This window comes from Halyomorpha halys, unplaced genomic scaffold, assembly GCF_000696795.3.
Source record: "Halyomorpha halys isolate HHAL.00 unplaced genomic scaffold, Hhal_1.1 Scaffold310.1, whole genome shotgun sequence".
Taxonomy (NCBI): domain Eukaryota; kingdom Metazoa; phylum Arthropoda; class Insecta; order Hemiptera; family Pentatomidae; genus Halyomorpha; species Halyomorpha halys.
The window spans coordinates 535789-549140 of record NW_027106339.1 but is presented as its reverse complement, the minus strand read 5'-3'; the positions used below and the strand labels follow the sequence as shown (position 1 = coordinate 549140).

The following is a 13352-nucleotide window of genomic DNA, read 5'->3' as shown; positions in this document are numbered from 1 at the left end:
GTATGTAAATAATGGAATAATTTATTGTATTTGATTTTTTTATTTCTAAGGATCAATCCCCAGAACGTCACATGAAATGAATATGTGAATATTTAAGAAAAATAAGAAATTATTGCCAAACTGGAAGTCAAATTGTAATCTATTTGCAAACGAAAATAATTATGCCCGTCTCTGTTTTTCTTTTTTGATTACATCCTCCGAAATAATCTCTTTAAATTATGAAAATTCTATGTTTAACGTTATCTACAGCGTTTAGATAAATTATTATTCAATATAGAAAATATACCTACTTGATTTTCAAAAAAGTTTTGAAAAATAATGCCTAGAAACATCAATATAGTTTTTTTTTTTTTATTTCAATGATAAATTGTTGGTCCAACAAAACCTTTACCTTGTTATATCCATTGAATTCAAAAATGGAATTAATTTATTATTGTTTGTTACAAAATATTATTTAAACTTTAAATTCAAATCCTTAAAAAAAAAAATTGTGAGACTGTTATGGGGAATCATATAGCATATATAACTTTTAAAGACATTTCAAAAGATTCATATAAACCCGTCCACTTTTACTATTTTTTAGAATTAATCAAAACTATCCGTCTCCCGGAACATTCTAGGTACTTCGTTCTAAATAATTAGATATTAGAGAAGAGCGAAAAACGTTTGAACTGGAGTTGCACAAACAATTAAGAAAGTCATGTGAGTTGACTCGCTAGATATTTTATAATGTGTTATTTACTAATACAATAAATAATAAACCACTGTGAAATAATTTTCAGATTTTTTTATTATCTAAATAATATAATTATATTTAAGTATTTTTTTTTTTTTAACATTCACTTTAACACAACCATTTCATAAAATTACTCATATGTTATGTTTTCTTTTCTAAATTATACATTATTCAATACTTAAATTTATCATATTATTATCCTCCCCTTACACCCATGGTGCAAAGTTAGAAAGCCTACCCGGGAAGAAGAGAGGAGAGATCGGCGGGCGGTCGACCCCTGACCTCCAGACACCTGCAACTCCGCACGTACCGTTTACAATAAAACTATTTATTACCTTATAAAAAAATATATATAAGTGAGATAGCTGTTACCTGCTTATAAAGCGCCCATAAACCTAAAGTCCTCCGCTTCAAGTACTGAGATAAAAGCATCCCAGCTAACTCATTTTTTTAGTCTTCCCTTATCAAAGGCTTTTCGCTATCTAAGGACTCTTATGTTATCTGATTTTTATTGCTTTATGATATTTCATCTCACTTACCGATTATTGCATAGAGGATAAGCTTGTCTTCGCAAATGGCAATAGTCCGTTAGGTTGACCTCACCCAACTCCATCTGGTTTAAATAAGTTATTTAAATTTAAATATTTTGAAATGTGTATAAAAATTGTATATTACAACTGAAAATCAATTCTAAGCTCAATTTTTGTCCAATAAACATTTCAAGATTATTTAGTTGTATTTATTAACATAAAAACTGTCTTAAACAATTAATCGTAGTCAGAATTTAGAATTTGTTTCTATTTGAACAGAAGGTAAAAGGTAAATTAATATTGATATTTAAATTTTAACATGGATTATTTTCTCTTCTTAATGCCAAGTATACCAAACTGAATATATTGAGTTCATATAAAATAATTAATTGACTAATATCAAAATTAGAAATTTTCTGCCATCATACAGCGGCAACAGTATTTCGAACAAAATCCACAAAAAAATTTTAAATACGCCAGTTTGGTGTTGTACCCGACAATGTATAAAATATATGTAATATATATGTAATAATTTAAACTATAATTTCAATTTTAAACTTTTTTTAACAATTTAGCCTTCACATGCTTGATAACTTGATTACTGCTTCACACTAAGGACTATTATAAATGGCTTTTGAAATAATAATAATAGTATTTATTTAAATTTCTATGTGTGTATATATATATATATATCCTGGCGATCGAAAGGGATTCTAATCAAATCACTTCGCACAATCGATGGTCTCCTTACTGCACCCCTTACACTTCAAGTTGTGGTACAATTTTATATACCTATATGGTTTGAAAATCACTTTAATTTGTGGCTTTTATGGCTTCACTTAATTGATTGGATGCCATTCTGACTAATAGCTAATTGTATCCAAATTTAATACATCTGTTAACAAGCTTATTTCTCATTATATGTGGACCGTTATTGTCTAAATAAATTATTTTCTTATCTCTTAATCAATTTCATTTGATTATATTTTTGATACTGATTCATATCTTTACTTATACACATATTAAAACTATATTATATGAATTATTTATATTTGTGTTTTCTCTTAAATTATGTGATTGTTATAACTTACCTTTTTTTCTTTTATATCTTTCTCATTCTTTTCTTTGTGTTCTTCAGTTTCTGTATATTATGTATGAATGACTTACTAGAAAACTTGTTGCTCTTGGCTGTAGCAGATTTTATTGATTCTCTTAATTCAATAATCAGTAAAAAAAAAAAAAGAAAAGATATATGCTAGTGATTGACTGAAAACCATTTTGTTTAGGATTTGTAAATTTTCAATTCTTAATTAAATAAAGTTACATTTTTTTTGTGTGTTTTTTTTTTTTTGTGTGTTACCTTAAGTAAACAAAATATTTTTAATATGGTGAAAATCTTTTTGAGGGATATTAAAATAAAATGTATTAAGATATAAAAAAACTTCGTTTTATTATTTTCTTTAAATAATTCTCATATGAATGTGAATTCGAGTTTTCAAGCCCTGCAAAACGGAACTGAAATTACTTATTTAAGTCGGGTATATGCCTAGGATGTGACAACAACTTTTTCGACTAGATCTACTGCCCTGTAAATCTTAAAAATATAATATATATAAAATCTGGCGGTCGAGCATGATTCTCAACAAATCATCTCCTTGCACAACCGTTGATCTAGTAACTTACAAAGTACTGCACCCCTAAGCCTTCCTGTGTTGTAGCAGTATATATATATATATATATATATATATATATATATATATATTTAATTTAATCTACTGCCCGGAAATGCCACTTATTACAATCAATTTTTCATGTTTTTTTTTTTATTTTCTTGAAATTGACTAAAATTAAATTACCTGTAAATTACCCCTAAAATTACCTCTAATTTGGTTTATTTGGAAAAGATAAACAAACAGTTCTCATTGTTAAAAATAATTAAAAAAAAAGATAATTACAAAATACCAAAGAATTTAATTAGTAACTAAAGGAGAAAAAAAGGAAAAATAGACATCTGATTTTAACAGAAAAACTCGAAAACCACCCGATCTTTCTAGATCGCATTAAGGCTTCGCTATCTTATGTTAAACTATTGTATTCTTGACATAAATTAAATTTATATTTTTTATTCTAACCTCCAGAAATCTTAAAATACCCATTTTTATAACAACAGAAAAATATAAATTTTTGTTCATAATTTTCGCTTGTCCTGGACTTTATTTATTTTATTTTATTTTTTGTTTACAAAAATAGTGATGTCTTCAACAAGAGTCCACCAATTGACACAAAATGTTTAGACTTTTTTTACTGTTACGTTATATATTTTAAACAGAACAGTTTTAAAATGATGAAAATATTGTTGAGGGATGTAAAAAAAAAGTTCATCAGCATATAAACATTCATTAAATTATTTTATTTATTTATTTCTTATAAAGTCTATTCCACATCAAGGCATAATAGGAATGGAAATAACATCCTGTTCAAATGTTACTGAAACTTTATTTATTAAAATATACATAACAATTAGAATTTGATTATTGTAGTAATTAAAATTATTTATACGTATAAATAGTTACAAGTATCAATTAAGTCCTAATAGTGCTTTCCAATCGTACATTGCAGTGCCGCCTTGTTTGACCTGAGACGGTCACGTAAATGTTTTTATACAAAAATAACTTGTTCAAACTAAATCAACACATTCAATAACAAAGAACCTTACTCTACAAACCTTGAGTTTGTATTTAAATCCTAAGCCATTTTGTTTTGTTTAGACACCATTAAATAGGTTATTACAAACACAATTTTCCTGAAATATGAAACCCAGTTGCTGTAGTGGGGTGGTTCAATTCGAAGGTTGTGGAGCCGTATTTGTAGAAATTGAGAAACCAAGATCTTCTTAATTGCCTGCAACATAAAACAAAACGAAATGTTTAAGTTTTTTTTTTTTTTATTTTAACATATTTTTTTTTTTACATTATTAAATATTATGAACACAATAAATGTAATATAATCTCTAAGCAGACCTTTCTTTGGATCCCCAAAAAACCTGTTGGACAGAATTCTGGCCCCTCATCAAAGAAAAACCGTTGGTCAAGGAAGAGTTAAGGGTAGGAAATGAACACTTGGTTTTCGAGGGGTTCTGGAGGTTCTGGGACTATCAGGGTACTATTAACAGGGAGTATAAGGGGAAGGGTTGGATCACGTTACAGTGACTAATGTTTGACAGCAATGAGAATTGAAAACGGATATTAAATGATATATAATTTGCCTATTATGACTGTATCTGAGTTATATTAAGTAACTATAATTTCAACTCATATAAAAATATCATATAAAAAAAAAACAAGAAAATTCTTTTCTGTAAATCATCCTATTCAATGAGGAGGGGATCAAAAATGTTTCAAGACAAAAATTTTAATTTAACTAACTAAATAGGATAATTTTTAGGGAAGAATGATATCATCTTCAATTAGCTGAAAACAAAACGTATTTTGCATAATTTAATGAGATCTTTGTTGTTGAAAATTTTCTGATAACGGAAATATCAACAACAATGTTGTTCATTGAAGCCGGAGGAATATTGTGTACATTTTTATCTATCCACTACCACATAATAAGTAACATACTTCGATGGTGAAGAGACTTCTATTCAAGCAAATAGCTGCAGAGTTAGAAAATTTCAAAGTTAGATCATTTATTTATTTTTGGCTGATACTAAATTAATTGTTGAGCAATTGGTAATAGTAATTACTGATCACATACATACTAAAATAAAATAAGAATACAAATAAATAAAAAAAAGTACATAAAAATAAATAAAATTTATCACTAAATATGTTCAAACAGATGAATAAAGAAAATAAACATAATCAAACTATGTACATGAAACAATAAATAAATAAAATAATGATCAGTCGCATTTACACTCTTATATACAATATTTACACTGTCGACCTGAGGATCCCTGAACCCACTTTATTCCCCACATGTGAGTGAGGTATAGCAGGGTTATTTGAGATCCCAGCGCATCCCTCTCAACGCGTCACTGGTAATGAGCCAGTGGAGGCTGAGCAAGTGCGCTAAAGTACTAAAGCCAAATACTTCACACCAAAACGGTAAAAATATGTTTTAGAATAGCTGTAAAATATTAAAAGTAGGACAATCATGCCGGATTAATATTGTGCGCCGGTGAATAGATTTTTAACATATAATGGTTTATTTATGCTTTAATCAATATATCCATTTAGGATTTATGTTCATAAAAAATATGTTCAAATTACCTAAATTCACATATGAGTTAAATTACATATAATTATAATGGTGATTGCAATATTAAGGCTCTTCAAGTAGTTGTATTTGTGATTACTTCACATCAAGAAGTAACTATAATTGAGAATCACAACTGCAGTAATTGTATTTTAGTGTAATTATCGTACAACTTAAACATACAATTAATGATGTAATTAAATTACTCATGTAATGCTTCCTGTCGAACTCTGCGATAAATTAGAATTTTACTTCAGACTGGAAACGGTTTGGCCTCAATCCAAATCCCACACTCAAGGAAACACTAGGGGACGGGTACCATTCAAGATCGGACTTCGACAACCGACGAAGTCGCCCCAGAACGACCCAGTGGTAATTGGCTGGAGACGACAAGCAGTTAACAGAGAAGCAGGGACCTTGTTAAGGAAAAAATCTACCGGTCCGCTCAGGATGAGAACAGGAGTACACGGGCGAAAATCAGACGATAAATCCTGTCTGACGCCGGCCTCAGATGTTTTAATTGCCTCCTCCGAAGACCGTTATATTTACGGCCAAGGGTTCGACTCCGGCGAGAAATGTCATATCTAATTGACTTAAAGAAGTTGGTAATCAGGGGAACTAGGATTTGTCTCATTTTATTGACTGTAGGAATCGGGACATTGACCAAGGGTCTTAAGATGGAGATCAGGAACAAAAAATAAGCAATTATTTCGCAGCGTTAGATTAATGGGAAAGGGAAATGATCGATTAATTATCTCTCCGTTCAATATAAATTATCCCATTGGTGGTTCGACATTGGGTTTTGTTGATTTAGTTCTGAGTAGTTGGGTGCGAAACGGGATCGTTCTCATAAAAATAAATGAGTAGTAAATAACATGAAACAGTTACTTTGTTTAAAGCATGCGATATCAACATGTCTACCCTATATTTTGTTCCTATGAAAAACAATTATGAATAAAAAATTTATGTATTCAGCATTTAACATAATTCATAATTATTTGGAAATTGGCATTCTTTTATTTTGAAAATATACTTACATAATTTATAAATGCAATACATTTAATAAAGGCTATTTCTATATAATAAATACGGAAAACAAAATAGTAAAAAGGGCGTAATAACCAAGAAGTTGATCGCACAGAATAAAACTGTAATCTAATCTACTTCACCTTCCTGTATTTCCATTCATAGGTTGAATCAAATACTACTATTATATTACAGTGTTTTCGTGTTCCTTTCGTTGCTTTAACGATCAAAGTCAAATAATCCATTTCCATAACAACCGAAAACATTTATCATCCCTTTAAGTTAATAATAAAATCTTTCATATTTTTTAGTTATCCATTGTTGCCTATTTCAAATTAAAAAAATTAAAGGAGGCACCTTTTTTGAAAATTCGACATACGATTAGAGCTTTTAATCATTCATTCTAGTTCTTGATTGAATATATTCGCGAAAAAGAACATTTGCGATTGATTTAAACAATTAACATCCCAACCTCTAACAGTCAAACACAAGAACTCAACATACCGGACCGAACAGATGTTGAGGACTGTTTGATAAAGTCTGGGAGATTTGCGGGGTGCAGCTAACAGGATGAAAGCTAAGACAACAAAGAATAAACGGATTACGATGGGGTGACTGGGGTCTGGAAGCTGGAACCAGGAGTATGGAGCTTGCTGGACCATTCACTCCTTCTTATCTCCTTCATTAGCTCTGAGTCCGCCTCTTTTTCACTTCCCTTCGTCCAGTCCTCTTTTTGTCCTAGCCTCACTCACTGCCCTTAATTAACACAATTCCGAGTGTAATTGTGTTGATTAAGGACAGTGGCCTTTCTTTTCCCCTTTCGACCACTATAATAGACGAACTCATGGACCAGAATTAAAACTGATGAGTAGATTTACCAGTAAGAAGTCGGATAAATTAAAAAGCATACACGCATTATAAATTGCATTGTAACATTCATAGAATATTATTAGAGGTAGAGAAGGGCTAGTGAATTCGGAACTGAATCGAGGAGTTGAAACTTCTTGAATAATTGCACTCTTAAGTGATTCCCGAGAAATAATCACAATACGCCAAGTCGTTAACTTTTTCTACTAGACACTTCGTAGTTATGTCTTTATTTTAAGTCAATTAAAAAAAATAAATAAATAAATATTCAGTATGAATATTTTATAACAATCGTTCCCAATTCACATAAGTCAACGGTCTATTAAGCCATAAATTAAACCACCTTGGTCCACTCCAAGTCTTGCCTTGGGACAAAGAAAATCCCCCCTTGGAAAATATTTGATAATTAGGTTGCTTAAAAGTGTATACTGATGCTCTTCAATATTATAAATATATTAATTATTATTTTTATTATTAATATATTTCAATATATTAAAAAATAAATCCTTTCTTCTAACACTTAAACATAGAATACGAGAACTGCTAAATAAAGAAGAGCCCATTATAAGAGAGGAGTAATATCCTGTAAACTCATTTTAAGAAGAAAAGAAAGGTATGTTTTCCTTACTTCTTTCCTTTTTTTTTATCGTGGACGATAAACTGGGTTTAGCATTTTCCATCTTACTTTCGGATAATGGAGGAAGAACCACAATACACACATACTACCTGTAGAATAGCTGTACTGTTTTATGTATTAAAACTTTCCCTAACATTACTTTAAGCATGAATTGTTTATTTTGTCTTTTAAAAAAACATTTTGGTCGAAAAACTATAATGTTTGAAATATGTCATTGTTTTTCAATAAAAAGTTGTTTTTTCATACTAATAAAAATTAACCTAATCACCACAAGAAGTGAATCGTTAGAAATTTGTTCAGTTAAAATAATTGAACTTTCCATCTCTAGTAGAATATAATTGGATTCTAACTTCCAGGACCAAGATTTGGAAGATTTATTTTCTTTATATCAGTAGTATACCTCAGGGGTTAAGAGACCCTCCGAGGGGACATCAAACCTCTGTAAAGTGGGTACCTGATGATTCAATGTGTTGGGTAAAAACCTGTCGGTTATCTATGCTAGTTCAATCCACTCAACCGTTATATTTCTTTTCAACTGATATTACCTTCCCAAGTACAGTGGCCAACGGCCTTCCAGGATATAATAGTGAAGTTTTTATAACATATCGTTGTCTAAAATTAATAGTACCTTATAGCTTTAAAATAAAATTCTTAGCAGGTATGTTTATTTTTTTTTAGGATTAAATGGCAAAACTAAAAAAAAAAAATATTTAAATCACTGTAAAAACTTAACAGTACTGCTCTCAATTGCCTTCATTAATTTTTTAATGAAAATTCTTTAGAGTCTACTTCAACAAAAAAAAACTTTATAAAATATGAAAAATAATTCAATGAATATAAATTTCTTATCCTTAATTGTTTGTTTAACCTCAGATCTTTTTCCATACTGAATCGCCCATGTGGTAAATATATATATAAAGAACTTGTGCCTGAGCAATCTGTTTATAGCTGCAATAGGTACTGTGTCTTTATGCAATCTTGAAAACAAATTCAACAAAAAAAGTATTCAAAATCACAGAGAAGATGGTAAGATTATTTCATATCTAATCCCTTTTTTTGGACTAATATAAGGCCCCATTTATATAATTTTGAATTATCAAACAACAACAAAAAAATTATAATAAAACAAAGATACAGGCTAGAATATAATTAAAATCTCTTCATCAAATATGAAAGTAATTATTAATGATATACAGGATAATCATTTGAAATCAAACTTATAAAAGTAAGAACATAAGCAGCAAGGTAATTATTCTGACGCTTTTTAGGTAAAATCAAATGGTACATAGTCTATAAATTATTAATTGCATAGTAGTAATGTTTACTTTTTAAAATATCCGCCCTTAACTATATAATTAAATAAAGGGAAATAATTAAAGAAATTCCCTCCAATTATGTATTATATAATATAGCCGGGATATTATAAGACCAATCTGCCGGCCGGGCCACGAACGACTGTCATTCACTAATGGCATTCAAACCCGAGTTCATTCACTCCAGGCTCGTGAATGAGACCTGAGATACCACGCCAACTGATAAACTGATTTATAGCCAACGGTCACCTTTGAGGCATAAATTTTTCGAAACCATTTCCTCTATATCGAGATTTATATTTATAGATTTATATCGACTAATTTACATTTGATATATCGAAATGAGTACGTATAAATGTTAATCCAGGCAGGGGCTACTGTTGGCCGGTAGTCGTCCGGCGGCCATTGTCTTGATGCGGACAAGAAAAGAAACGTCGATGATTGATGGTGATTGTATTCTGGGCCTATCTGGATTGAGTGAGTAGAAGATGTGGTAGAGACCCTCTGTCGGTATGTTGTGTGAATTGCCGGGTATCTGTTGAATACTTAACAGGGGTATTACATTAAAAGGAAAATATCTTGGATTGCTAAAACTGCTACCTCATTTAAGAAACAAAATCATATTTATGGTACGTTGTTATTCTTTTGTGTCAGTCCTCAAGACCATTCTAACCATTTGTATTTGATTTACATCAAAATTTTAAGGAATCTTTGGAAGAAATAATTAAAAATAAGATCAATTTGGATTTATCAAGTTATTAATATTGGAATGATATTTTTAAAACAGACATTCCTATAATCCATTAAATAAAAATAAATAATTACTTCAAATTATTTATGTAGTTGTAATTAAGTGATAATAAGTTTAGTATTTACATATAGTTTGTTATGGCTATAACACAAGTAATTATTATTTATAACCACAATCGTTTTCTGGAGATCCCCTTAACCAATCACTATAATACCGAAACCCACTAAATCCTAAATATCACTAAATTTGATTTCTTTCGTAAAGGGCTTAGTACCGGACACGTATCAATATGAATATGTATTGGACAGGTTGTAAATGAATTATCTGGTACTATTATTTAGAGAATATATTCCTTGAATCAAAACTTATATATTGCAACTACCTATAAACCTTGGTTATATTATTTCAGTCAGTATTTCCTAACTTCCTTTCTACTCCAAGTAATTATTACTCAAAGACCCTCCTATATCCTAGAAATCCTGCTATTCAAATGCAGTCCAATCCCGTCTACCAGGTCCTGTATATCTCACATCTATCCTGCACTCCTCGGTTTGATAAGTCATTTTTCATCCGAGCTGGATATCGCTGGAACTCTATTCCCTCTAACCTACGTCATGTACCAACCCTTCCGCAATATTATAATAGTACTGATATTTTGTTTTGTTTTTTAAGTATTTAGTCAGTTGGATTTTTAATTAATTTATTTTTTTCTCTGATATTTACGTACAATTTTAATATAAGTTATAATTAAATATGGCCACACTGTTTTTTAGCCAACATTTGTTATTGTAAAATTTAAATTACCTTTGTAATTGTTCTAGAGGGACATTATCCCAGAATAATCAACTATTTTTCATTTCATTATTTACGAAAAAATATTTTTATTAAATAAAAAAATTGAAACTTTAAATTTAATTATAGTTTTAGGTTTGAAGAAGTGTTAAAAATTCTATTTGATTTTTTGGACTCATTTTAATGTGGTGGTAAGAAAACTTAATATTTGTTGCCATTATGAACACTAAACTCAATTACCTATCCGAATAAATTGGTGCGATGAGAGTGTCACATAACTTTTACTTAATACTTACGTCCCTTTATTTTTCTGAAGTTTAGTGAGCTTGTGTTAAAGTTATCATTATTTTAATATTTTTCGAAAAATTAAAAAAAAAAATTGTATTTTTGTGTTTTTCGAAGTTGGAGTAACAAATATAAATTTTGTTCCTGCCAGGAATACAACATTTAAAGAAAAGATGACGAAGCCGTCAAACAATCAGGCAGTCTCGTTTTTACCCGTTCGAATCGGATTTATCTATTTTTCTCATTCTGCTTCTTAATTTATTCATAAAAGTCTTTGATATTTTGTATTTATACATTATTAACTATTTCTAATAATGAGAACTTATTATTTTTTTAAAATAAACAACATCATAGGTACTTTAGAGGAAGATTTTGTGAAAATTTGGAATTTAAGCCCTGTTAGGCTATTTAAATGAGAATCAGACTTATCTGGTATGAAAGAGCACTTAATTGCTCATTGGTTCATTGAGTTTAATTTATATCGTTTGAGCCGTTTGAAAATCGTAAAAATGTTAAAAATCGATTCCATATAGTGGCACTTCTTGTCAGTTTTAGCGAAAACGTTGCTGTAACATCCCAGGCATTTATCCTCCATAACTATGTAATTTCATTTTCTTACGAGTTTTCGTTTTTGGGCTAGGATTTCACACACACATGCACCATTTTGGAAAACTTGGAGGTAATTTGAACTCAGGATACCTCAAAACGTGTATTTCCGTTAAAAACTCTAATACGGAATCTTCGAGATCGCAATACCCCTTTTTATAATTTACTTGACATATGAATGTAAGTAAAAAAGGATAAGTTGAAATAAAAACATTTTTAAAAACGTTCTTAAATTTAATTTTCTATTTCTTGATCGACACCTTTCAAAAAAATATTTTGAAAAACATCTTGAATTTGAAAGTCTGTTGCAAATTTCATGGCATGCCTTACGCGATTTGTCTATATAAACTAAAAATAGAAAATCATTACCAGGGAAGAGATTGACGATTTTATGCGTAATAAAATTTTAAACAAGTTATTAAGTTTATGATATAGTTTTTGTTGTTAATCGGATATCAGAATTAATTTAAAATTATTCTGTATACATATAATAATTTTAAATTAATTCTGATATTCGATTAACAACAAAAAAATATGCAAAATGACAACGTTATGTAATTTTAAAAAAAACACTTTTCTTTCATAGGATTACTGTGACAAGTTCAAATTCTTTACATGTTATGACACTGAATAATTATTATTTAATTAAAAAAAATTAAATATTAATAGTTTCATTTGAAAATTGTGAATCTTTATTTAAGTCAACCAAGTAAACTTGGTTCCTCCACTATTACTGGTACTAATATATTACATCATTGTATTAGAAAATTTCTTTTCAGTGAAATAATTTTCGAGTTATTTGAATGATTCAAAAAAAGATTTATTATAAGATTATTCCAAGGCAGTATTCAATGGACAAAATTATACCTTAATATATTTACTATTTTAAACAGAAAATATAAATACAAGGCATTTAAAATCAAATATAAATGACTTATCATAAATATATGAAATATAGCAATAAAAATACATGAATGAATTAATAAAAACTAAATAAAGAATGGGTCAACTGGAAAAATTATTACTTTACCAATGGCCAACACTACAAGGAAAATTTATGAACTATAAATATTCCAAAGTAATACGTAGGATAATTAAACATAGTTAAAAGCAAATCAAACTATCAAAAATTCACTATTATGAATACCTAGAGATTGAAACCACTTATTAATTATATATCTTCACACTATTAGATTTATTTTTATTTATTTATTTATAAGTAATCAACTTATTGTAATAATGCATATTTTTTCATCAATAAATGTGCTTTAATTGTAATCCATTTATTTTAAATTCTTATTGATAAAAATATTATAGAATATGTATTTCCAATAAATAATAACAAATCGGACAGACATTAAACAATGAATTTTATAATCGTTTTTTCTTAAACTAAATAAAACTGTTTGAGCAATGAAAAATACTTTTACGACATGGTTTGAAAGTCTATCTGATCCTGAAAATTGGAAATTATTTACCAAAATATTTGTTTAACCGCATTTTACTCCATTTTTATTTTATTTTTTTTAATTATTTCTATTTTTTT

At 28.9% G+C, this 13352-nt stretch overlaps 1 protein-coding gene across 2 annotated transcripts in view; it reads right to left on the bottom strand.

The window, feature by feature from the left end:
* Positions 1–3742: 3742 nt before the first annotated feature.
* Positions 3743–13352, bottom strand: part of vvl (ventral veins lacking) — a 266778-nt gene continuing 257168 nt past the window's right edge. For both annotated transcript variants that reach the window (XM_067044677.1, XM_067044676.1), the window contains one exon: positions 3743–4167. The gene's annotated coding sequence lies outside the window, so the exon portion shown is untranslated. The remainder of the gene's footprint in view (positions 4168–13352) is intronic.